The sequence below is a fragment of the Lepidochelys kempii genome, chromosome 3 (assembly GCF_965140285.1).
Source record: "Lepidochelys kempii isolate rLepKem1 chromosome 3, rLepKem1.hap1, whole genome shotgun sequence".
Lineage (NCBI taxonomy): Eukaryota > Metazoa > Chordata > Testudines > Cheloniidae > Lepidochelys > Lepidochelys kempii.
The window spans coordinates 201,543,388-201,566,966 of NC_136382.1; the positions used below are offsets into that span (position 1 = coordinate 201,543,388).

Sequence of the window (23,579 nt, forward strand, 5' to 3'; positions counted from 1 at the left end):
AGAAGTGCTGGCCTAACTCTGCTCCTGTTAAAGCCAATGGGAATTTGATTGCAATGGAAACAGAGTTAAACCAATACTGAGTGCTTTGAAAATCTTGCCTTTAATCACTATAGCAGCAACATTCTTCCCATGTTCTTTCTCTCAGTCCCATGGTGCTGTGCAATGAGATGTCTCTTCTAGCTGTTTCTCTCAGTTAAAGAGAGAGCTTCTGAAAGCTACATTCTTTTTTGTAGGAGAACTGGGTAATACAAGAAAAGCCTCAGGAGGACATAATAACAGGACTCCAGAATCAACTTGGTAAGGAAGAATGTAATGATCAAGGTAATGGATGGTGCAGAGAAGAGCAGTGGGGTTAAATAAAGCATAGGAGTGGATCTGAAGAAGAAATGGAAGGTAACATGGAAGAATGAATCCTGGGGCAACCAGAGAGGTCAGTGCCTAATCCATGGAACAAAGGAACCATGACAAAAGGATCTTCTGTATGTGAAAAATGAGCAGAGAGGATGTCAGAGAGAAATAGAGTAATCAAGACAGAAGCGGAATGAATTGCTGACGTTCAGTACATTAGAGGAGAGAGCCAGTACATCAAACATCTAGCCAAGAGAGACGGAAAGTCCAGTAGCTGGCTCTCAAGTACAACATGCAAGTCCACCATCTACCAGTTGAGGTGGAAGGTGTGACTTGGCATAAGGAGTGTATTTTGGAAAAGATCAGGAGAATATTTTTTCTAACCATCTGAAAAGGAGCAGCATAAAAAAAACAGCTTAATTTCCTCCTCCAGAAGTAATTAACAAAAAAAATCTAGACTACCAAACACCGTTTCCACCTCCCACAGCCTACATCCAAGATGCAAGATCCTCTAACATAGGTAACAAGTTTATTAAAATTACAAATAATATCATGGCATGTACAATGTAACACAATTAACTGTCAACAATGATGACATTTTTATAGACTTTTAAATCTATGGGTAAAACAGGAAGGCGGGGGTCATACCCAATCAAACCAAGCCCAACCCAACCATAAGAATGACTGCAATTCATAGAACTAACAAAGCTGAGTCAATTTGTCACCAGACTCATTTGGTTGTACAGTGTGTCCCCATTTGCTACTCTTCATCTGCTTGTGCCTTTACACTGCAAGGCCCTCAGGGCAGGGATTGTCTTTTCTATGAACAGCACCAAACACAATGGGGCCCCTGATCCTATTTGGAACTGTTGGGTGCTACCACACCATCAGTGCTTACTACTATCCCAGCGACGTGGTCTGGAGAAAAGAGTACAGGGTTGAGATTCAGGCACTCCTGAATTGTACTACAGGTTCTGCCACTTAAACACCCTATGGCCTTGGAAAGTCACTGCACCTCTTGTCTCAGTTTCCCTATCTGTAAAATAGGAGCAATCCTAGTAACGGTACCTCACAGGGCCACTGGAAGGATTAGTTGGTTAACATCTGGACAGTGCTTTGATCATATAAAAATGCTGTATATTATTATTTACATTTCTCCCCTTGGATCCATGAGTCCTTCTCTTCTTATGTGTGTGGCTCCCTCACTGACATCAACAGGAGTAAAGCACTGTGCAAAAGAGGGTAGCTTTTTGCCTTACGTTTTCAAGAAACAAAAGGGGCACAGAGCTGATGCCCTCTGAGAACCTGAAGTGCCACTAGCCTGTTCTATAACACATTGCCATCTGCCAGGCTGCTTAATATACTAGCATTAAATGCCCCGGGGGCTAATCTGGCCATTCAGGTACTACAGTAATGAACATCCACTTCACTGTCCATGCAGCCCTTTTGCCTTTTTAGTCATTAACCTGTTAAATAGCTTTGTGTAGCGTTATCACATTCAGCAAATGATTTTCAGAACAGATGCATGACCTGTGCAAGTTACTACCTGCTCCCAGAACAATCATCTCATAGTATTAAGAACAGTCAATCATGGAGAAACGAACAACTAGAAGATCTGGTGACTGCAAAATCCTCTGCTAATAAAGAAAATAACTTTAAAGATGCACTGAGCTGTCCCTACTGTGTTACGTTAAAGAAGTTGTCTATATAGCATTTTAAATTATACTCAGCACATTCTCAAAGCCTTAAAGGTTTTTTTCCCCACTGATGTACTCATCTTTTTTCCCTGATGTACTCATCTCAAAAATGTACTAAATTGACAGGACTCCCCAACAAAAGCTACCACATCTGAGAGCCATCCAGTCTGTTTTTAATATACCCTCTTATGATAGGAGACAGAAATGTTTTTCAGCCAGGGCAGAAGTGGGTGGCAGAACCCAAGAAAACGTTTCTTAATGCTAAAGAGACAAGGTGGGTGAGGTGCTGTCTTTCATCGGACCAACTTCTTAAAGGTAAAGATTTAAAAGAAATCCCTGAAAAGGCTGTGCAGGGACCATGTGTATATTTCAATCATTTTCATACAGGCGAGCAAATAGTGGGAACTTTTTCTGGTGGATATTTGCTGCAATTCAATAGTGGATTTTGATTTGTGTTCACACACCTTTTAGGTTTGCTTTCTGAGAGCCTTCAAACATTGGCATGTCACGTTTATGAATACTTGCAGAAAGTAAATGTTAAGCTCAAATGCTCACAGAAAGAAAATTCCAAGTTGTATATTCAACTGCAGTGTTCTCAATTTGGAATTTGCACTCTGTCAGTTAGTCAGGGCTGGATCCATAGGTCCTGATTCTGTTCTTACACACATGGGTTTAACACCCTTGTAACTCCGTTTACATTAGTGGCATTACTCCTGATATATACCAGAGTGAGATCAGAATCAGACCCATACATGGTTCATCCTTTTTCCCTTCCCCCATTAATTTTTACTTGTGCTACCATAAATATAATACATTCCTAGCAGTGTTTAATAAAAATACTTTGTCTTGCTATTGCACCTTTCAACATTTTCAAAAGCGGCTAAGTATTCTGGGTGTCTCAACTTTTGGATGCCCAACTTGAGACAATTTAAAGGGGCCAGATTTTCAGAGGACATGTAAGCTGCACTTTCTGAAAATCAGTCCCCTTTAAAATGTCTCAAGTAGGGTGTCAAAAAGGGAGGCACCCAAAACAAAATCACTTTTTGAAAATGTAGGCCATTATTCTCATATTTACAGATGCGGGAAATGAGGCTCAGAGAGTCAAAGTAATTTGTCCAAGGTCACACGCAACTAGCCTGTGGCAGACCCAGATCTGAATTTAGATTTCCTGAGTGCCAGTCTTATGCCTTAATCACTAGACTAGGGTTCCTATAACAAAATAGTTGGTACACGTGGGCCCAAATTTATTTTAATAGCAATTTTGTTGCCTGCATTTCCTTCAAGAACACACGATTGCAAAGAGAGATGTTTGTGTCTAATAAATTAAGAACAAAATATCACTGTTCATATGATTTGTAATATACTGGATAGTCCAAGAACCAAACTCTGAGCTTTGACAGATGTCGGGTATATTTCTGAAGCACTCTCACCAGCTGATCAAGTTCAATGCCCTGCTTTCTGAAGAAAGGATCTTATCCTATTTGCCTTTGAAGTAATAGGCAAAATTCTTACCGATAGGAATGAAAGCAGGACTGGACCTAAAATATTAATACTGACAAAAAACAAGGCAAAGCAGAATACAAATTAATCCTGCAGATGCAACTAAAACATTTTTCAGGAAACAGTTTGCAGCAGCTTTCCTTTAAAAGAGGTTAAGTATATGAGCAACATTTGTATATGATGTACCTTAACCCTTGAGTCTGTTGGGATACACATGGCATATAGCAGGTAAAAAGGCATGTATTTGTTTAATTTACAGTAGAAATCCATAACGTTCAATTTTTTTTTGTTTTAAAACATCTATGAATAGTCATTCAGTTTTTGACAGTTCAGGTCTGTTCAGATAGATTTCTACTGTAGGTCAAGCAAACACATATTATAAGCAGAACGATAAATTGGCATTATAAACTGTGATTTCCTTGTGGGGGGGGGAGGGAAGGAATTAAAACAAGCAATTCACCTATTCTACAAATGATTGATTTATTTGTATGAGAACAAATAAAATGGCATGTTTGGGAACACTCATATCACAACCCATAGAAACATTCCCCAGAATTTCTTCTAATTTAAAAGTATTTCAGAGCCACAAACATTATAAAGAATGGTAGTACTGAGAGCCTTTAGAACACATCCCACTCTGATATCTAGGAGCCTGATACAAAGCCCACTGATGCCCACAGGGGTGTTTCTGTTGACTTCTGTGGGCTTTGGGTCAGACTCTGTGAGAATTGAAGGTGTACACCATCCCTCACGAAGCACTCAGCACTTTGCAGAATCAGGCTATTATGGTATTAGATTAAAGCAATCAGCATAGAATTACAAATATGCCCTAGCAAATGCTCTGTAGCATACTTGTTAAAATATATGAAGTGCCTTTGTAGTGTTTTTAGCTGTAATATGCACCTCCCTGTTAATTGGTAGGTTTTTGAGCAAGAAATGGCAAATCATGCATTAATGTAAAAAATCACATATGTGAAACGTCCTTCTGTAATCACAGGCTAGAAAACACAATTTTGTTATTAGCAATTACACAGAACTATAATAATTATAATATTGCCTCTACCAGTATATTTAGGGCACCATAATTTTGCCATATTAAAAACACAAGGAAAACTATAATTATAAAAATATACATATAAAGTATCAGTTCCCTTGCTTCCTGTTAGAAATGTATTCAATGATTCATTTTTTCTACTTTAGCCCACCAAGAGCTGAGTCACGCTGCTAATAGAATGAGAAATGGTGGGAGTTAAAGGGTTAAATGTATTTTTTTACAAGATCTGATAATGTGGCAGCGATATGGACTGCAGTTGAGAAGATATTTGTCAAATATCCTTGATAAAGAAAAAAAGGCAAAACTGAAGATTAGACCGGACTAATAAACTGACAAGGAAAGGCACCATAAGGAATCAAAATGCATTACCCTTTCTAGAGGAACAGATTTACTTGTATATGCATGTATTTATAGAGTACTAGGGCCAGATTCTTGTCTCTGATTCTGACTTTCTGAACATTTGGCTAAATCCAGCGGCATCAGCTGAAACTCAGATGGATTCACATCAGTAACTGAGAACTGAGTCTGGCTCATCACTGTTAACCTCATTAAAAGGTTCTGCTGATATCATATACCACAAGACTGCAGCAGACCCCAAAACTGAATTATAATCTTATTAATCAGTACAGGTGTGTATATTTCTTTATTGTCATCTTCTTCCTACTATCATCATCAATCAATCATCATCACTATTTATAAGAAATATAAACTTTTTCAAATCTTTCTGTTAAAGAATAATATTTGAAACTTCAACTTCATGAAAATGTTAATGCAAAAAGAGTAGGATTTTAGGACCAGATTTTTAAAGGTATATAGGTGCTCAACTCCCAAGGAAATACCTTGAAAAGTCTGGGCCTCCAAGCCTATGACTAAACTACCAATTCATTTAAAACTCAACAGCAGCTGTTGACTGAAAAATAATGTTGTGGCCAGACTGCAGATCAATCTGAGCTCCTTTAAGCTACCCTAGCGGAGGATCTGGCCCAATAACTAACCATAGCTTGAAACAATAATAAAAGAATAACCGAAAACCTAAGTGCTTCCCAAGTACGTGGCCAGAATAGCCAGTTTGGTCAAAGCCAAATGAGCATTCAGCTTCCAAAGGAACAGTGAAACATCCATGATTAATTACTTTGTGCCTCTTTTTTTCATTTGGATTAGAATCCAACCTCCTTTCTTGCATAAAATGAGATATCATATCTATCGTTACCAATGAAGAAAAGCTAGAAAGCTTTAATAAATGTTATTCTTTTTAGGACTACAGCATAACAATACATTTCAGATGACGCATACACAGATCATTCTTTTGGCCCTTTTAAAATTTAAATTGCTAAAATGTGCAACAAAGCCCTGTTGTAAAGATGAATGGTGTGCCTAGTTTCCATTGGGATAATGTATTCAATCAGTAAATGCTGCACTTGGGAATGGTATCTTTTTGATACCTGTCCATCCCCTGCTTTCATCATTAATAAGTCAAAATCTTGATGGCCTTATCATTTAGGACCTCATCCAAAGTCCACTGAAGTCAATGGGAGTCTTTCCAATTATTGCAATATGCTTTGGATCAGGCCCCTAGTACACTGCAAAATCTCTTCTCTCTTTAGACCATCGACTTAAAGCTCCCTTGACATTTGAACTCATATTTGACATTTCATTATAACGTCCATTGATCCCTATTTGATTATTGTTGCAGACAGCCATGCTCACGACTGAAAAGGTGATTAGGAAATTAACATCATTACATTCTTCAGGCCAAAATAGAGTTCCATTCCAAAATGCTAAAGGAAAGTGGCAAAGACAAAGAAAAAACTTTAAAACAGACATTTAAAAATGCTTTAGGATAAGAAAGGAGACAAAAATAGCACTGATAATGCAAGGGGTCCTGCCATCTTAGCTATGGAGAATGGCTACCATCATCCAAGATCAGGAGAGGGCCAGTAACTTCCAGTCCTATAAATTTGACTCAACTATGGAGGAAAATGCTAGAAACAACGAGACAGGACAGGGCAAGGTATGGAAAGTTGTGGTCTGATTAAGTATAGACTGCACAAAAAGAAGAACATGAGTAAGTACTTTGGGATAAAGGAACAAGCGGGAGTTGGTGGGATAAAGCTATGAATATAATGGATGTGCACTTTAGGAAAGCTCTTGCTGCAGTGCAATGCAGCAGCGTCAACTGCAAGGCCAATAAGTAAGAAACAGAAGGTTATGAAACTTGGGGGCGCTTTGGGGTGATATCAGTTAGGGATGAAAGGAAGGTGGCTACAGATGGATGAGTGCTTTGCTAAGCTATGCTTTTGACAATTTCTGGCCATGGAAGATGACACCTGACTGCTTAAGAGTAGGCATGCTAGCTCTAGTGTCCCCAGCGGGGTGTGCATTTCAGCAGTGGGTGAAGCAATGAGTCTTGTACATACATTTCTATTCTTAGTGTAGATCCAGAGTCACTCTGCTGACAACTGCAGAGTTACACCAATGAGAATCTGGAGTGACTGAGTGGGAGGTATCTAGTCCGCTATCTTTAGAGCAGCTCATAAATCTTTAAGATGAAAGATGCTTTATGACAGTAATATTGCTATTATTACGTGTGTTACACTGCTGGTAAGGTGTTCCTTTAAAAAGGTTTTTAAGATAAAGTAGAGATAGACACTAAAAGAATGTTGGTGATCTCTCTAGTGAATAAAGTGTCTAGCCCTGTACTCCTGTGTGGCCAACAATTCACTGATCTGAATGGGAATTGTGCCCAGGCAAATACTGCAGCATCAGGCCCAAAGGGAATCGGTTACAAATAACAGAAATAAGGCCCCGACACAGCAAAGCACTTAAGCACATGCTTAATTTTAGCATACTCTTAGTTCAAAGGATTTAAAGACGTGCTTGAAGTTAATAATGTGCTCAAGTGTTTTGCTAAATCAGGGATTAAATGGTCAAGGAGCAACTATTTTATATAATATTACAGAGGACTAAGGCAGAAATTCAACTGAAAATATTTAGAGGGGTACAACTGCTAAATAAGAGGTGTGGGCTAAACTAATTAGCTGCATAGCATCTTCTTTCTCTGAAATGTCTTATGTTCCTGGGCTCAACTGGAAGAGAAATGATTAACAAATTGTAAAAAAAAATTTCCAGTCCTAAGTTGGTTCTATAAGAATTGACCCTGCTCCCACTGAAATTAATGGCAAACTTCCCATTGACCTCCATGGCGCAGGATCAGACCCTAAAAGATGTTTTAATTAAAAAGGAGCCATAGTCCTAGTTACTACGCACTGGGTGCACCTTATCAGTAAAAATAAAATAGTCTATTAAAATTTTTCATCTTTTTTTATAGAGAGAAATTTTATTTTCTACAGGCTGATCTACCCACAGTTTTTGTATCACTTTATACCTATATTGGTGAAGAACCAGTTCAAGAGGTACAACCCCTTAGTGTGGATGCAGTTTTACTAGTATAAAGGTGCTTATATTGATATAGCTGATTCCCCTAAATTTAGATATAGTTAAAGCAGCACAAAAACTGCATGTAGACCAGGCTTAATTTGCCTTAACAATACCGTGTTACTGGCTGGATCCAAAGCTCATTTAAGTCAGTGCAAGACTTTCTATTGACTTTGAAAGGCTTTGGATCAAGTCCTTACGGCTTAAACCTACAGCTGCATGTTGACTCTCATTTGTAGGGAAGCCCCTCTGAAAAAATAAATCAGTTCTTTTTCTCGTTAAAGAGAAAGTCCTCAGGGTGATATTTTCGAGAGGACTCAGCATCGGACTAGCTCTGCCCCCACTGAAATTAATGGTAAAACTCCCAGTGGCAACTGCCTTAGGCTAATACTAAGCACTTTTGAAAAGCCCACCCTTATATCTGCTCCAGTTGACACAGTAAGTTAAATAATATTGATCTGATTTCTTCAAAGTGCTAGGCCCCTACAGTTCTCATGGAGTTCAATGGGAGCTGCAAACAGAGTTCACGACCTTTGAAACATCTGGCCATCTATTCCTTTTTTTTTGGATGTGTGTCTGTCGTCCCTTTACAAACTGATTCTCCCGAGTCATCTTAGTCATTGAACATGCAGGGAATGTCCTCCTGGCTGACCTCTGTCTGCACTATGCAGAGGTACCAAAAGAAAAAAAAAAGCTTCATTCTAATTTTCACAGCCCGCATCTCTTGGCAATGGGATGGGACATTGTGGAACTCTATTTTGGCAGCTGTGTCTTTTAAAGGTGGACTGCAAGAGTCCCTTGTAACTCCAGAAATGATGCTCTCTTGTCTCTGATTAAATAATAAGACCATCTGTCTGCATCGTAACTCTCATATGTTACCCACCCCACAAACCACCACCCCCCACTTGATTTAGATCCGCATTGATACTAGTATTTTGTGTTCTGAAGAAATTCCTTCCCCTAATGTCACAAAAAGAGGTTGCCAAGTATTTGGGACCAGGCAGGCAGAGGGAGAGATTGCCCACTCCCCAGCCCCGCACACTTCTACTGCAGCATCTTCTTCCTTCTCAGTTAACGCACTTGATCTTAGGAGTCTGGGGTTTCTTTAAAGACACGCAGTACTACTGAAAGATTTTCCAGCCATTTTTTTCTAGCACCTGGCAAAGTATTTTGAAATATGATTCGGGCACAAAAAGACAGGAAAAGCAGCTGGTGGGACACTGCGGAAGGGTGTTAGAACCAGTTGGACTTCAAGAATAACCCAGCCTGGGACTGGATTCCTGACCCTCTTCAGAGAGGCAACACTTTCGTTTCTCCCTTCCCCTTCTCCTCTCTCTGGACTTCAAGAATAACCCTGCCTGGGACTGGATTCCTGACCCTCTTCAGAGAGGCAACACTTTTGTTTCTCCCTTCCCCTTCTCCTCTCTCTCCTAACTCCTTTTGCCTTTCCTGTTCTCCTTCTTTTGCTCATTTTTACTCCGTTTCTCTCCGTTGATCGGTGTGTTCCCCGCTAAGCACACTGCGGTCTCATCCTCCCCTCCCTGGCAGTCACACATATCCAATGGCCCCTGAACAGACTTTCTGGACTCCCAGCCCTTGCCAGGAAGGGGCTTCCATCATGTCATTCTACCCTGCCAACCACAGCTCCCAGCCAGTCACAGTGCCAGTGAAGGACGAAACTGCCCCCATGTCAGCACTGAAATCTGAGCCACATTTTCTACCTCTGGCACTGGCCAGCAGGGAAAAATTACAGTGCTTAATTTGTAACGAAAGAGGTCCCCAGGCTCAAGCAATTAGGTTCAGGGGCTCAAGCAATTTTTTTTACTTTCATAACAGAGGTGGCAAGCCCAGAGATGCAGGGGCTATGAACTGCCAACCAGAGGTGCGGGGGGGGGGGGTTTGACCTGCCAAGCCCAGATGTGCCAGGGCTCAGCCCTGCTGGCACAAATTAAGCCCTGGAAAATTACCTTCCCTGCAAGGCACTGGCAAAGCAACACTCCTCCCTCACCCTTTGGTAGGTACGTTTCCAAGCCCTGCCTGCTCTGCATAAAACCAGGCTGGAGCATGTCCAGCCTAGAGGGGAGAGCAAAGCCGATGGTCCTGTTAATGCCAGTGCCACCCACCCAGTGCAGGCAGCTGACAGAACCCAGCCAGGACGTGGGCAGTTTCCTGCCGGATCCTGCATTTGTCCAAAGGCTGGAGCAAGCCCAGGGTAAGAAGGGAAGGGGGCTCTCCTTGCCTCCTAGCAGCGCTCTTTGATCTCCCACATCGCCAGCGTAGACTGCCCAGTGCCGGGTTTACAATGGCACCCGTGACGCCACAGAGCCGGGCCCATGCTCAGAAGGGGCCTCGGCCTGTTCTGCTTCCACTGCAGCCCAAGACCCCGCCAGCCCACTGAGTCCCCCTCCACTTGGTCCTCTTGGCCTGCCCGCTGGCCAAGGGCTCCTCTTCTCCCCCTGACCCCACCCGCTGGCTTCTCTCTGCCTCCTGACAGGACCCCAGTGCACCTCCAGCTCCAGGCAATCTCCGCTTCCCACCCTCTGGGGGGGCCCACCCGTCTCCCTGGAGCTGAGCCACCTGGGAGTGGTGCAGAAGCCTGGCCAGTCTCAGCCAATTTGGGGAGGCAGTGTGGGGGGCTTGGCTGGGCTCCTCCAGGCAGTGGGTTCTGAGGGAGCTCAGCCAGGATGCTGGGCATAGCGAGTCTGTGGGGACTCTGGCCATAGGGAATCCCTATGGGGGCTCTGGCCGTAGGGAGTCTGTGGGGGCTCTGGCCGTAGAGGAGCGGGGTCCAGTGTTGGGCAGGCGGCTGTGTGGTGCAGCATGGGCTCACCCCCGGGGGGAAGGGGCAGGCTGGCAGCACAGGGCCAGGCAGGCCATTGTGCATCTGGCAACTGCTGGTTTGTAAATAGTGCCCTTGCACTGGGCTGGGGGAAGCGGGGCCGCCCCTGCCATGCCATGCCCCTGGCTGGCCTCTCGCTCCGGGGACCGACCCCCACCCACGCCATGTTCCATTGCCCCCATGGGGACCCACAGATATGTTTGGTGCCAAGCCCACAAAAGGTTAATCTGGCCCTGAGCCTGCCTGACAGCCGCAGCCGCAACTGACTGTAAAGAGGCTGGGGAGCGTGATGAACATGGGATCAAGGGCGCTGGAATAATTGGGGGGGGGCGGTGCTGAGAGCCATTGAACCAAACTGCAAACCCTGCATATGATGGAAACCACTTCAAGCCGGGGGGTGCGGCAGCCCCCCTAGTTCCAGCACCTCTGCCTGGGATGGTGGCTTTCTCCCGATGGCCTCCCCCCGCTCAGCCAGTCTCTGATCCCCCCCCAGGAGATTGCATCCACCCCTGCAGGAGTCCAGGCAACGTGACGTGCAGTACTCAGCAGCCCGGGGGGGAGAGAGAGACGCTCCCCGAGCGTGCCCTTAAAAACGTGACCGTCCCCGCCCCCTGCCACTGCAGAGCCCCCCCCCCCCCCCCCGTCCCTCCCACGCGCCGGGAGCCGACCCAGCCGCGCGCTGCCCCGGGAAGCGGCCCGGAAACGTGGGGCCCAGCCGCGCGCCGGGAGCTGTCCTCGGACGCAGCTCGGCCAGAGAGCCGGCGGGACGAGCAGCCGGAGAGCAGCCCGAGGAAGTTTAACCGGCGTCGCGCACCCGCGGCTTTCGCCTGCCCTGCGGAGAAGCCCCCTTGCTTAGCCCCCCCCCCCGCCCTTGCAAAGTTACCCACGTCCCTTGCAACGGACCTGGGGCTCTGCCCCCCCCGCGGGTTTGGGCTGCAGCCACCCCAGCCAATGCCCGGGCAGGCCAGCAAATAGGTTACATAAGCTGGCACGCTTTGCTCGCCGAGCTCTGCAGTGCCCAGGCACCGGGCCACAGGGTGCAGCTTGGACTCCCCCCTTCCCCTCCTTCGGGGCGCGCGCGTGTGTGTGTGTGTGGGGGGGGGGATGCATATTTCAATGGGCGCCCTCGCGCCTCGAACAAGACAATGGATCTGCCCCAGCGCTCCCGTGTGGGAGGGACTCTGGCTCTGCAGCAGCCCAAAGGCTCCCGTGGGGGCATGGGGCTGAGGAGCCCCCCCGCCCCCACAGTGAACCTGCAGCGAGCGGCTCTCCCGGAAAGGGGGCGAACAGCCCGGGGTGTCTCGGTCAGATCCCCACGGGCAGGTCCACAGCCCCCAGCCCCGCGGGGAGGCCACCGCGGGTGGCTCACGGAGGAGCCCCTCCCGAGCTGTTACCTCAGTGTCCCGCCTCCCCGTGTGTTAGAGCCGCAGGACACAGGGGAACCGGGGACATTGGCAAACCACAACTACTGCCCGGTCCCTGGTTCGAACCCCGGATTAGCCATTCACGCCGTTCAGTGCAGGAGTGCACCAAGGACAAGCGAACAGCCCGGAGTCACACGCGTGGGCGCGCACACCCATGTGTGATGCCGCCCCCCCCCCCCCCCCCGGGCACGGCTCGGCATGCCTGCCCCTGTGTGGGGAGGAAGGCAGGTCCTGCTGGATTCAGAAGGGGGGCGGGAAAGGGGGCGTGGGGTGGCGAAGGGGGTGGAGGAAGGGAAACTGGCGAGCAGTTGATTTGGGCAAACGGATCAGTTGCGGGGCTGCTGGCGGCAGAGGAAGGTATAAATAAGATCCGGACGGGCACACCCCCCCCCCCAAGCCTGCAGCTGTAGAGGTGGGTGTGGACGGGCGGGTGAGGCCCCCCCCCTAGCACTTTGCAGCGTATGTCACAGGGACGCTGCTCCCTTTGCACCCCGCCAGCGCTGCCCCCCAGCGCCGCACCGGTGCCCCCCCCTCCCGCCCCCAGCCAGCGCCGCTGTCCCAGGTGCTGAGCTGCACAGACCGGCCTCTGCCGCTCTCCGAGGTGCTGAACCCGGCTCTGCGGCTGCGGGCGAGCGCCGCTGTCCCCGGTGCGGACCCCCACGCTGCTGCCCTGTGCACAGGGCGGCCGACCGGGGATGGAGGCTGCTGACCCCAGGGAAACAGAGGCGCAACCTCCTCCTCATTCCCCAGGGGGTTGGGGGAGTTAATGCAACGGCTAGTTGTTCTCCTGTCCCCCCAGTGCAGAAAAGCCAGCTCCATAGCCCCTTGGGTGCCACAATCAATCCCAGGAAAACGGGGCTTTACACATCGCTCCCCGCCCCCTCCGGCGGTCAGAAATAACCTGGTGTGGAGGTTGCCGCTCTCCTCCCAGCCTGCAGCAGCTCTGCCCTGCCCCCGTGCCTGGGGCTCCAGGCAGGAGACAAAGGGCTCTGCCCAGGCGCACTCCCCTACCTTGGCTTCCGCAGAGTCCGGTGTAGGCAGCCCGGCGGCGGCTGGGAGGGAAGGACAGTCGCTCCTGACCTCCCCAAGCCTCCTTCTTCAATGGATCCGGAGCTGTGCCCTCATCAAAGATGGCCGTCCCTTCCCACGTCAGCAGCTTTTAATAGACATCTATCAGGGGGTGGGGGGAGGAGAGGAAGCGGGGCGGGGTGGGGGAAGGGGGAGGGGGCTGAGAGTAGTCTGTGAGAGCCTGAGTCGTCAGATGCTTGCTACTGCACTGCAATCCCTTGCATTTCCCCTCCAGTGAGTAACAAGAGACGCCAGAGACAACTGGCCCCAGAATTAGCTCAGCAGCCATGTGATGATGGGCTGTGATCATCCATGTGCAGCATGCAGCCGCTGGTCTTCTGGGGGGGAGGGGAGGGTGTGATTGTGTGTACGTGTGTGTGCGGCGGGGGGCGGGGTGTTGCTGAGCGAAGCTTTGCTTTAATCATTTTTTGAGAGGGGGAGGGCAGAGAGAGAATGCAGTAGTGATTTGTTTTCGCCAAAGGGGTGGTCCGAAGAGGGTATCCCTGTGAAGTCTCTGGTACTCCATATATGGCCAATCTACGTGGGCTGCTATTTTTGTGTGTGATTTCTTCTTCTTCTTTTTTCAGATCATCATGTCAGGGGGGTCTCTGTGTATTAATCTGATCATGTTTTCCCCTCAAAGCAAAACCAACCAAATAACCAGATTTAAAGACACAGGGCATGGCTGATCGTTTGGGGGGTGGGGAGACATCATTGATTAAAACAAACCCACCCCCAGCAGGGATAAAAACGGTTCCAAGAGAAACAAGGTATTATTTATTATTCATTAATGGAATGATCATTTCAGAGCACATCCTATTTGGAACAACTCTCTTATTTAATTTGAATTTTAAAAGTGGAAATCAAAATGCAGAGAAGAGTCCTGTGGTTTCATACAAAATTTTGGCTGATTTTAAATGAAGTACTAGGGTCTACCTCATGCCATAGACTATAGTGCCAATTTTATTCTATACAGATTTATGTGTTCTCTTATGGAACCATCCAGACCTACAATTAAAACAAATATAAGACAAGAGGCTTCATTAATTTCCCAGTCTCAGACATTCTTGTAACCAGAAATGATTTGGTAACTACTCAGGGCACACATTAAATCCTGACACTCAATTCACAGGCTTTTTAAAATGAAGTGTGGATAATACGAGTCAAAATGTATTTCCCAGATTAGGGATAATTCTAGCCTAATCAAGTTTATTTGGCATGGCAGGGAAAACCCAGAGAGAGACTAAATGTCATGCAGCTGTATTTGCAGCTCCTGTTATGGTTGTTTGGTGGAGTGAGTAGGAGAGAAGGGAAATGTGGGTGATTTCTCCTCCCATGCTGTGTTGTGCCCCACAGAGAAACGTGATTGTCGGTTGTGCCTGGCAATCACAGCAGCTCGTACCCCCTCCCACAAAAATATGTCCTTGTTTAAATAAGACATCAAAAGTTTGCTAATTATACTACAAAGAATTTCTCAGACAAGAGGGGCTCTCTGATACATTACAGTATCCAGTAGTCTATGCACACGAAAGACTCAGGAAAGGAAATGATCGGTCAGGTTTAAGGTTTGTAAGAATATCATATAAATATATTATGACTGTGTAGATCTCAGGTATCTAGTTAAGACACTTGGAAAAATATTCCTTTTAAAACTAATTAATAAGAAGCTTTATTAACATCAATGCCAGTTTTGAAAAGCAAGCCATTTTCCATCCAGGTCGTGTTTGTATTAACATTATCCATTGTTTTGATTAGATAAAGATTCCAGATGTCTAGATAAAATCCAGAATGTCAAAAATCCAGAGTCTGCAGGTACATTTATGATGGGTTGTAAATTATCAATACAAATCTAAAGTAAAAAAAAATAATTAAACAGTCTATTAGACAGGCACTTGGAAATGAAATTTGATTTCCAATAGAGCAATGCTAATCATTATGAATAATGCACAATAATTAACAATAAAGAGGTGAAACAAAAGGCAAGTTATAAACTGCTGCTTTGCTTAGGTCAGTAGCACTGCAAAATCCTGGCTGGTTTTGGATTCATTCCAAAGAATGCCTTTGAGGAGCATTACAGCCCATTACAATTAAACCCTGAATGAATTTGGTCCATTATAACAAAAGTTGGGGGAGGGGGCACGGAAACAGTGCTGATAGCAACATAAAATTCAGTGTGATAAAAACAAAGAAGCTCCAACAGCAGACTTTGTGACATAAGGGAAAGGAAGGGGAAATCCATACAAAATGTGCAAAAAGTGAGCTGTCCCAGATGGGGAGTATCATTATGCAGACAAAAACATTACTACAAGATCAATTGTAAGAAAATTGGATTGGGATATAAAATGAGCTTTCAAGCCCCACTGCACCACACACATATTTTAATAAAACAAAGTGGGACCAAATGATTGAATAGACCATGAACAATGGCCAGTAGTCCTAATGAGAGTAACTATCTATCTTGTGTTTATGTCTAAAGTTATATGGGTAAGGGATACATTGTATATTGTTCACAAAGGTGGAATAATCTGTTCTGAGAGATACAAGGAGGCAGCCTTTTGCAGCCAACCACTAAGAATTCTATTGAAAGAAATGCTACTAAGCAATTTTTAGTTGCTTCAGGAGCACTCTTATGATACTTGGTTTTCAAAAAAATGAACAAGTGGGATGCATACCAGTTTATCACCTCTTTATGATATTCATTTAATAATAAGTAGGAGAATGGATGGAAACAAGGCCTAAAAACAAGGTGGCAGGAGAGACCAAGATAAGAACCGAAATTTGGTCTAAGAAAGATTCAGCTCCTTCCTCATTATTCAGGAAAAGATTCAACAAGCTGAACAGCTAGTACGTGCAGGCACAATCCATGAGTAGTGAGAAAATGAACCTGCTTTGGTGGATGCAAATGTCCATTATATTACCAGGATGCCTATGTTACTGTCAGCAAGTCTACTGAGGATATTGAATGCAGAACCTGGAGCACACTGATAGTGTGAAAACCACTTTTGTTTCATACATGACACAAAGCTTTCACATATCACGCAAGAAATCAGAAAGATTTTTGGTTTTAGATAGTGAAAGTTTTCCAGCTGGTAAAAAGAACAAAACAAATAATCTTTCTCCTCACCTGCAGCCTCCAAAAATACTTCTGTGTTGCAAGGGCATGCTGGGTAGAATTTTTAACAAGGAGGTTTTATAGTTTGTGTGTCTGTGTGTATATACCAGTGCTCATAAGACCTGATCCAGAGCCCAAGGATAGATGCCCAAATTTTCCAAGCCGAGGAATTTTTGAAATTACATAAACAAATATCCTGTTTATTGATTTATTTATTTATGCTTGAAAATATATAGGCTGGTAATAGATTCTCCTGACTTACTTGCCAAGAAAGAGACACAGTTTTTCTCCGTTTGAATGTGAATTTTCACAGTGTATTTGAATGTTTGAAGACACACAGGCTACCAGTTTCCAAACCTGGGTGCATAAAATTATGCATCTAAATACATGTTTTGGCACCTCTATGGAAGTGACCTACTTTTCAGAGCTGCTAAGCAATAGGAGCTGTCAGTGCTCTGAAAACTGAGACATTTTTATTTAGGTAACTCAGAGACTGCCTTAGGTGCTTAACTTTATACATCCATATTTGAACATTTTGCCTACACCGAGTAATGTTTGTGAAAGAATAGCCATTCAACTCCCCTTATTTTTAACTGTCTCATCAATATGATGAACCACTTACATTTGTTTTGTGCCTGATTATTAGAGGAGCTGAGCATTACCATGGGAGATGTGAGTGATCACTACATCTCAGGATCGAGATCTTTATGTCTAATTTATAGCCACTTTGTATCTTACACTGAATTTGGCTGAGAGACATAAATGAGAGAGGCAAGTGCCTACTGCAGGCTGTATTTGATTAAATTTTCAGCCCTGACTAGATCTGAGCTGCATTGTTTTTACACCTTCGGGATATACAGATATAGAACAACATAGTAAAACCATATTTTTAAAGAGTAAATCTGTGATTCAACCCAACTCATTTGCATGCCCAAGGTTCAATTCAACTTTATTTGGTGAAGATATAAACAGAGATTTAAAATGAAAATTCTAATGTATGGTCTGATCTAATGCCCAATGAAATCAGTGGAGAGATTTCCATTGACTTTCCTGGACACTAGCTAGAGAGAGGAAGGACACTCTAGTAGCTAGGGCACTAGCTTAGGACTTGGGAGACCCTGGTTCAAGTCCCTGCTCTGTCATGGACTTCTTGTGTGACCTTGGGCAAATCACTTAGCCTCTTGGTGCCTCAGTCCTCCATCTGTAAAGTACACTGCCCTCCCTCCCAGGGGTGTTGTAAGAGTACGTTAAAGATTTTGAGGCGTTCCGATACTATGGTAGTGAGGACTACATAAATCCCTGAAATAGATGGATAGTTCTGGTCCCTAGTCTTGCCATCCTTACTCAGGCAAAGCTTCCAAAGACTTGCATGGGAGATATGTGCTCAAACGAACTGTAGGATTAGGACCTTAACTACAACACCACTGCTAAGATAATTTCAATATGGAAGACTATAGACAAGAGTGACAAGGTGGGTGAGGCAATATCTTGTATTATAGGCGAGAGTGGTATTAGTTCACAAATGGCAACATTTGCTTGTGGTGTGGAGGGAAGGTCAGAACAAACTCCTCTGCTCCCAGGCCTCAAAAAGCTGCTACATGGGGGTTCCCTTGGCAGGGGCAATTACAGTGAGCCCGTGGGCCAAGTAACTTGTCCATCTAGCATGAATAGCAGCTGTGGGGGGCGGAGGGTGCTGTGCAGCAGCCCTGGGTTGGGAATGGATTTCACACCCCCAATGACTTTGCACTCACCCTGCACAGGGTCTGGATACAGGGACTCAGTGCAGACTGGAATGGCTCTCACTCAGAGAGTAAGCCTTTGTAATGAAGGATTGCTGGTTGAATATTTACCAATGAAATCAGTGCATACTGGCAGATCTAATTTAGATCTTTCCAATTATGATAGACTTCAGCATCAGTTATACATTTCTTAAATGCAAATAAACACATAAAGGAGAAATAACCAGAATGCAATCAAAGCAAGGCTGGCACGCCATCAAGACAAATAATAAACTACTCATTCATTACTAACATCAAAAGTGGGCTTGCGACAAATCCCACCAGCTATTAGGGGAATGACATATATCAAATATAGCATGAGGTACAATGATAAATGAGGAAAGGCAACATGGGTCTCTATTTCTGTATGTTTTATTTAAGAAGAAGTTGTGGAAAGAGGTGTGTGTGTTTGTGTAAGAGAGAGAGGTTTAAAAATCTACCATTTACGATAAAAGAAATAATAATTTGTTATAAATTCTTCTCCTCTTACGTATAGGGGCTTTAACATGGGGCAACATTTTCCAAAGCACCCAAGTGACTGAGGCACTTATGTCCCATTGACAGTCACCAAGATTTAGGCTCCTAAGTCGATAAGTGCTTTAAAAATGCTTACCCATAATCAGTAACCAACTTTCAGTGATGGAGCAGGAAGGCCCCTAGCTTAACAAACAGACCTTCAAAGGCTGGAAATTCTGATAAGCAGAAACCTAGAGAGCTGATGGTGGGCTATTATTGTGAATGAATTTCATCATGGATTTCCTAGGGAATATAAAAAGGGCAATGAAACGAAAATCTTATTTCACATGCCTAAACTGAGTAATCACATGACCATATGACTGTAACCCTTGCCTTTCCTCACACCACTCCTTTACCGTTTGTCACTATTAAGAACTAATGTGAAAGCTGCACAAAGGGAGCCATTTGCATTTTGCACAATAATGTTTACTGGCCTTACAAGGTCCAGGAACTATATTACATATTCTTGGCTGCCATCTACTGGAACTTTATCTCTAAATTAACTATTTACATATATACAAACATACAGCACTCCTGTAACAGTCACCCTGGCTTGCTGTGTCATAACTAGAATGTAGATTGTGAGCTCCCTGGGAAAGAGACCATGTCATTCCATGCTTTTTCAAAGGCATCATAAATTAACTTAATAAATAATAATCCATTTTTACTGCAGAACTGCAATATTTTAGTGCTTTCCATAAGAGACAGTGCTGTACCCCAGAGGAAGCAACTTTAATGTAAATACCAATTAAAACCAGCTGTGATTTGTAAAACAACGTGGAAGTGTGCAAGAGCTGAACATTTCTTCATTGTGATAGTCCCTTAAAGTGGGATTTACAAAAGCAGTTTGTGTTGACTTGACTCTCATTGACTTCAATGGGAATTTTACCTCTCATGCACTAATAAATAATAATAAGAACACCTAGCTCGGATACAGCACTTTTCATCATGCTATAACCTCTAGCTCTTTGAGTGTCTTTGGGTACTCACCAGAAATATAATGGGTCAAATTTATCTATGGAATAAGTGAACACAAGTCCCATTGACATCAGTGGAAGTTGTACCACCTGAGGTCATATCTGAACTTGATCTCATGTATCTACAGGAAAAGTGAATTTCTGGAGGTGGCAGATGTTTAACATCACTGAATAAAAAGATATTCCTAGAGTTGATGTCATAGAGGTTGCCAACTTGCATTTTTACATAGGAGAAAAGAAAATCTTGCCTCATGCTGGTTTGAAAATAGTTAACTATGTCCTAGTACAATGCTAAGTAATGAGACTACTTGTCCAATGACTGAATCCTGATTCATACCTCAGCAGCAGATAAAACTATCCCTTGGATTTATTCTGTGGTTAATCTGATTGAATATGCAAATCTCCACTTTCTGATTGTCTTATCAAAAGTAAATAATCATTTTCCATACCTCTAGACTCATTTCCCCTTGGGAATACTAACTTTAAAAAGCTGATGATGACATTCATTCACATAGAGGGTCAGATTCTGACGCAATTGACTTCAGTAGAGTTATTTTATGTTTGCACTAATCTAACTGAGATCAAAATGGAGCTAAACAACAGCTGAGGAGTTGGCTCCTCCTAAATACCTTTGGAAATTGATAGTGTACTACAAACATTAAGGAAGAGTCATTTCCTTGCAATAGCAGTTTACAATAGATAAGACAAAGACCAGATACAGGACAATAGTTCAAGAAAGTTCTATACAAGTTAGTCCATTTATGGCTTCTTTAATTTCATTTCTTGGTTGTACTTCATAGTGTATTGAGTAATAATGCACACTATTTGCTGCTATATTCTCCCATTCGCTTTCTTTTGCATAACTGTGACTATGAAAAGACAGCAGTGCAATGCTAAAATATTTGTAAGAAGTCCCAAACTTCCACCAAATGCTCTCTTTTGCCACTAAGTTTTCTACTAGTGAAAATTAGCAATTCTTGCCTGTCTTTGCTTAAAATATGGTTACAGCTATGGATACATATTGTCCATATAGCCACCGTCCACAGGAAATTATTAAAATGTCTGACATTTAAAACTATGAGAGGGGTTCAAGAACTGAAAAATCCAATTAGTTCCGTGGTTGCCTGCTTGTAATTTCGAAGTCAACAGAGCTATAATGATCAACCCCAGCTGAGGCTCTGGCCTGTGATTTTTAACAACAGCAACAAATTAACAGTGCCATGTGGATCCCCGTCTACTTACAATTGCAACATATATGTGGGGCAGATCTTCAACTGGTATAAATTGCAACCACTCCATTGACTTCAAGGGAGCCATGCTGATTTACACCACTTGAGATCTGGCCCACAGAAAATAAAGCAAAATTTTTTCAGGGACAAAAAGATACAGGAAATAAATATTACTCTCCTAGTGAGAGTAGGAGATAAAGCCGGTGGTTCTCCGCACAGAGGTATGAATTCAGTAGTCAGATTGCTGTTATAAACAACACCAAAAAAACCTCCCCTCAGGGACTCAACTAATATTACTAGGAAGATTGCTGTTGCCATAGCAGAGGAGGACATCAAATCCGGTATACTTCCCATGGCACTGGTCAGTTAATATTTGTAAAGTGCTTTGAAGCTGAATAGTGTTGTACAGCTGTTAGGAATGGTTATAACACACACCCAAAACTTCAGAGGAAGGCAAATTACCCCTTCTAACGCACTACCGCAACTTCCATTGAAGTCAACCGAGGTCCGCCGCCAGTGGGAGTTGGATTGGGCCCCTGTGTCTATTGAGAAGCAGGGAGAATTCCTGAAGTGTGAGTGTTACTAGTCCTATTATAGAATGTTATCTCCCTAACTTTTAAATGCATGATCTAGACATTGTGTGTTGTATGGGCTGGTAGGCAGGACTGTGGTGCCTATCAGAGGGGGGGAAGCCGTAGGACTCAGCACTGGCTCAGTTGTTAGGAGCGATTGTGACTCAAGTGTTTTTCGGCGAGGAAGAGCATAGCAGAAGCCTAGCGGGGGTGAGGAGATGTTGTTTATTAACAGGCCTCTGTAGGGACAAATTCATTCAGCTGTAGTAGTTTACTGCCTTTTTAAGGGTTAATGTTTTGGACCGAGCTGGTATAGTTGTTGTTTATGGAAATATCGAACTCTTCTGAAATCCTGCTAAGTTATTAGCCTCAGTAATCCCCCAGCAGTGAATTCCACAAGTTGACCACAAGCAGTCTAGAAAAAGTATTATCTTCTCTTTGCTCCTCTTTGTGAGATTACGGGACAGAAAGGGCAGAAGCCTTCAGATGGCTTCCACTAAAATGGCAGAGAAACAGGCCCTCAGCTGGTAAAAACTGGCTTAAAGCCACTGACTTCAATGGATCTGTACCCAATTACCCTAGCTGAGGATCTGGCCCTCCTTTTTACCCACCTCTGCCTTGGTATGCAGCTGCATCGTGCACCCAGGCCTGCTGTCTGCCCTCACTGCCTCGTGCGTGCTGGTAAGCAGCAAGCCAGGGGCATAGGCAACCTGTGGTGCTTGCCATTTGCCATCTTTGACCACAAGAAATGAGTTAGGAGCACAAAGAAGTGCTACAGTTTCTGCGTTTGCTCCCGCTCCTCTTCCTCATTGTTTTCTTTCCACAGAGGAATCTGAAGTGAACGTGTGTGGGAGGCTGGGTGGGTGTTGGCAGTTGATCGGAGTGCATTTCATGCTCTCCTCTTCTTTAAACTGGGTCATCCTCATTTAGCCTGTTCCTAGCCTTCTCCCTTGCTGTAGGGTTTCATTCCTTACAGCTGCCCTCCCCTACAATCCCTTCTCCAATACTCCCCACTCTTCCCCTTGTACCATACAGGGGGGAAGTTCATTTCATAGCTTGTTCTCTCTAGCCTAGACAAACCCAGAAGCATTGAACAGAACAAATAGGTAAGTGTCACCTATTCTGAGCAAATTATAAAGCTGTTTTTTTCTTCACTGTACTCCTTGGCTGGCATCATTTCCTCCCTTCCCTTCTCTTCCGACAACCTCCCTGCTGTAACAGCAATTGCTGCTCTCTAGTTGGATAGTCAAAATCAGTTTGAGGCTAAGTGACTCAGCAGGCTGAAAGCAAGATAGTTGGGTGGGATTTTTTTTTTTAATTTTTGGAGCTCACAAATTATTGCAATGAGGAGGATCATGCATGTGTACAGAAAAAAAGGAGATACATTATTATTGTAGCTATTATATTGTAGATACAGTGTTGACTGTGGTTTCAGGGATTTTAGCAATTACCAAGGGAAAGAGGTGAAGATTTTCAGCTTATTGCAAACCAATGTCTGGATCTTATTGCTCACCACATAACAGGGCTATGGATCCCCATCTGCTTGCCATGCTCAGTGTCTGAAAAACTCAAGAGACCCCAGTCCAGCAATGCCTGTGGTTGCTCATAAGTATGTGAATAGTCTCATTGACTTCAGTGAGGTTTTTGTTTCGGTGGGTTGGGTCCTAATCACTCACAACAGGATAAAGAAAATAAAAATATAGAATATAATACTATGAATATAATTCAAATCACAATCCTGGATATGAACCCACCTCCTGAACTGCAGGGAGAGCTGGAATCCGGGCTTAGATCTAGATGAGTGTCTATGCCTTGCCTGGATCTCTTCAACGGGGCAAACCCCAAATCAAAACACCTCTGGACTTTGGGTGGTGGGGAGTTCAAAATCCAGTTTGAAACTCTGGATCATGCTTTGGATCAGGTGGGCCCAAGCAACATTCTTAGATCCAGAATATGCAGCTAAGAAGGACATGGTGACTATTCCTAGCCAATATGCCAGACAGGATTTTCTCAAGAAGAAGATTTTCTCA

General features: G+C 44.1%; 1 protein-coding gene across 3 annotated transcripts in view; it reads right to left on the bottom strand.

Moving 5' to 3' along the window:
- Nucleotides 1–13,618, bottom strand: part of SNAP25 (synaptosome associated protein 25) — a 92,665-nt gene extending 79,047 nt beyond the window's left edge. The window contains exon 1 of one of the 3 annotated variants that reach the window (XM_073339619.2): nt 13,309–13,618. The gene's annotated coding sequence lies outside the window, so the exon portion shown is untranslated. Of the gene's footprint in view, nt 1–13,198; nt 13,281–13,308 lie in introns of those variants that run through there. The other 2 variants (XM_073339617.2, XM_073339618.2) reach the window with 2 other exon arrangements.
- Between the last annotated feature and the right edge of the window lie 9,961 nt (nt 13,619–23,579).